This window comes from Furipterus horrens, unplaced genomic scaffold (genome assembly GCF_987537825.1).
Source record: "Furipterus horrens unplaced genomic scaffold, mFurHor1.1.pri manual_scaffold_12, whole genome shotgun sequence".
NCBI classification, from domain to species: Eukaryota; Metazoa; Chordata; class Mammalia; order Chiroptera; family Furipteridae; genus Furipterus; species Furipterus horrens.
The window spans coordinates 40,834,936-40,838,491 of NW_028327182.1; positions in this window are offsets into that span (position 1 = coordinate 40,834,936).

Below are 3,556 nucleotides of genomic sequence, written 5' to 3' on the forward strand. Positions count from 1 at the left end.
AAACTGGTCAAATATGTGCAGAGAAAATGAAACTAGACCATATTTTTATGCCACACAGAAGAATAAAATAAAAATGGATTAAAGACTTAGATGTTAGACTCAAAACCATAAAACTCCTAGGTGAAAACATAAGCAGTAAAATCTTGGGCATTGCTTATAGCAGTATTTTTTCTGATATATCTATTTAGACAAGGGAAACAAAAGTAAAAGTAAACAAATGGCACTACATCAAATTAAAAAGTTTTTGCATGACAAAGGAAATCATAAAAAACAAAAGAACAACTAACTGAATATAAGAACATATTTGCCATTACATCTGATAAGGGGTTAATATCCAAATTTATAAAGAACTTATGAAACTCAACACCAAAACACAAAAAATCCAATTATTCTACATTAATATTTTTATATTTTCTATTTATAACATGTCAAATGTCTGATGAATAGTACAATATAACTAAGTAACCTATGTTGTAGGATGAAAATGAGAAATGGGACTTAGCAAGTAGAGAGTTGGCCAATTAAATCAGCCCACCCTGGTAATAAGGTGTTTTGGACATAGGTAACGTGAGTGCCAGTATTTGAATGCCATGCCTTCAATTTGGAAAAGAAAGAGCCTGGAAGCATGAGATGTGAAAGGCCTGAATGATCCCTTGAATTGCACCTGACAATGGGAAATAATGTTTATAGCATCTGTAGGCTTATCTGAGATAGGTATATGGGAGTGTGGGTAGATATTAAACCCACTGTTTCCCAATGTTAGCCAATAACTTATCCCTTATTAAATACAAAGCCCTGGCTGGTTTAGCTCAGTGGATTGAGCGTCGGCCTGCGAGCTAAGTGTCGCTGGTTCGATCTTCCAGTCAGGGTACATCAGAGAAGGAAAACTCTGACTCCAAAAAACCTCCGCTGCCTTGCGGCATACCTCTTCAGGGGAAAGGCTAAGGGAGTAAACCCCGACAGAAAATCCGGAGCCGGAGTCCCTAAGGCGGTTTGACGTTGTAGTCAACACCGGCAACTCCTGCGGCGCACCTGAACCCAAGCTGTATTGACTCCGTCTTTCCCTTGGACCCTTCAGCTGCGAAGAGAGGGGGGGTCTGCTGCATGGGCAACAGCAGACCCTCCATATTACCCTGCCCAGGCTCTGTAGCTTCAGCGTCATCACAAGATGTCGATTCAACACGGGAGGAGACAGATACCATGTCACTCCCGAGTCGGACTGCACACCATCGTCTCTCGAGACGGACGGCTGCTGACGACGACGACGATTAAATACAAACTTAAAGATGAGGAGAATAATTAGAAAATCCACACTTTTTTAACACCCTTCTCATAGTCTTGCAAATTTCCTACCTCAAGGGTTTTTCTGGTTTATCAAGAGTATTTATCAGGAGTGTTTAAGCCTGAAACTCAATATAACTATTTAAGGATGATTTAAAGTGATTAGGAATTAGACATAGCTGCAGATTTAATATTATATAAGGCCACCTTTATACTAGTTCACTGAAAGTCCAAAAATGTTCCATTTCATGCTGAATTCCCTTCCGTGGCCTATTTAATGATTTCAGATTTTTAAGCAAATATGGTAACTAGGTAATTAAAGGGACCTGTTTTTCATATTGTCAGCTCTTCATATTTGCTAAACCAAAACAAGTACAAGCAAATAATAAAAATTCCTCACAAAATATTCAGTGTATAAGCTCTGCCAGTGGAAATGCTACCATCTGTATCTTGATATTTGGGTCCTGTTTCTGCCTTCTTCTCTTCCACATGTAGAACTTATGCATGAGAGGAAGTTTTGCATAATATGGAGACAATATGAACATAGTTTCATGTTTCTACCTTAGGAAATACAGAGAGGTTTTTCCCTCATAAAGGCAATGCCTCCATGTATTATCATTTTCATGATTTGGATCATCAAACACTTAATGCTTGGATAGATAAGGGGAGGGCCTGATAATATGGGGTAGGTGTTATTGTGCAATAATTCTTTTTTAAGGACAATGTTTGAATTTTTAACTTTTGTCCCCTACCTCATTATTTTGTCTTTTCTTTCCTAACACATTTTTTTAAAAAGATTAAGTATCAGATCCTTCCAAAGGAGCTATGCAATAGGTTGAAAACCAAAATATAAACATTACAAGTATAGCTTTTACATGTAAAAAATGAAAATCCTCTGTTAGTCTTAGAATATTGCTCAGAATTATTGGAGGGTGCTCCAGTTTATGAAAAACTATGACAAGACAGACAAGGAACACTTTGAAAGAGAACTGTGATTTTTGAGGTAATAGAATCTGATGAACCATGAGGATGTCAGCCAATACCTAAGTGAACACATGATTCAAGTATCCCCCACTTCCAACAGTGACTTGCCACTCTATCCTCAACCATCTGGGAATTAAACACAACCCCTTTAATATAGCAAACTCCAACAAAATGAAATTTAACTATCATTCTCATGTTTTAGGGCTTTAAAATAGAAACTAAACTATAAAGTCACATTATTTGCACATTTTAGGTTATGGACTGAGTCATCCTTGGACCCTTCAGCTGCGAAGAGAGGGGGGGTCTGCTGCATGGGCAACAGCAGACCCTCCATATCACCCTGCCCAGGCTCTGTAGCTTCAGCTTCACTGGAGAGGACACTCCAGCGTCATCGCAAGATGTCGATTTAACACGGAGGAGACAGATACCGTGTCACTCCCGAGTCGAACTGCACAGCCATTCTCGGCGGTGCAGATAGACTCTTAAAGAAGCTACACCATCGTCTCTCGAGACGGATGGCTGCCGACGACGACGACGACGACTGAGTCATACCCGTTCACTAAACTATATTGGACAACTAATTCAATGTGCATAACTGGCATTCCCTTTCTTGAGGGGTAACTAAAGGTAAGGAACGTAATAATTTTTCCTACAGATATAACTATATGCATTAATGTACAAAAATAATTGTTTGAATTAATTTAGCTTCAATACTCCTCTATATTACCTGAAATATAAAACCTGTATCCTACTCAACCCAAGCAAATGTACAGATACTGTATAATCACAAAAGTCAAGGGATGAGGTATAGTCTGGTACATTGGGTCATGAGGCATTAGTTAGAACCATATTTAAATAAGTTACATGAAAAATTCCCAAGTGCAAATATACTAACAAAGTTAGAGAAAAAATATTGTGGTTCTAAAATGCTCCCCCAAAATTAAAGTCATCATCCTATTGCAGTAGAATTCAGAGGAAGAGCAGTAGTATTAATAGTAGCAACAGCAACAAGAAGTAAATTTATATTGAGCATTTACTATGTGTTAGGCACTGTGCTAAGAACTTACAAACACTATTTTATTTAAATCTTGAAGTAATTTTATCTCCATAATTTATGTTTGTCATTACTCTTTCATATTATTGCCCCTAACCTCAAGCAAGCTCCAAGAGAGACCTTCCAAAGAATAATCATCCCTAAGTGCACCCAAATGTAATTTGATTTCACTCTGAAATAGTACATGGTATTGCTACCAGAAACATAGATATATATTATTTTCAGTCCAGCTTCTCT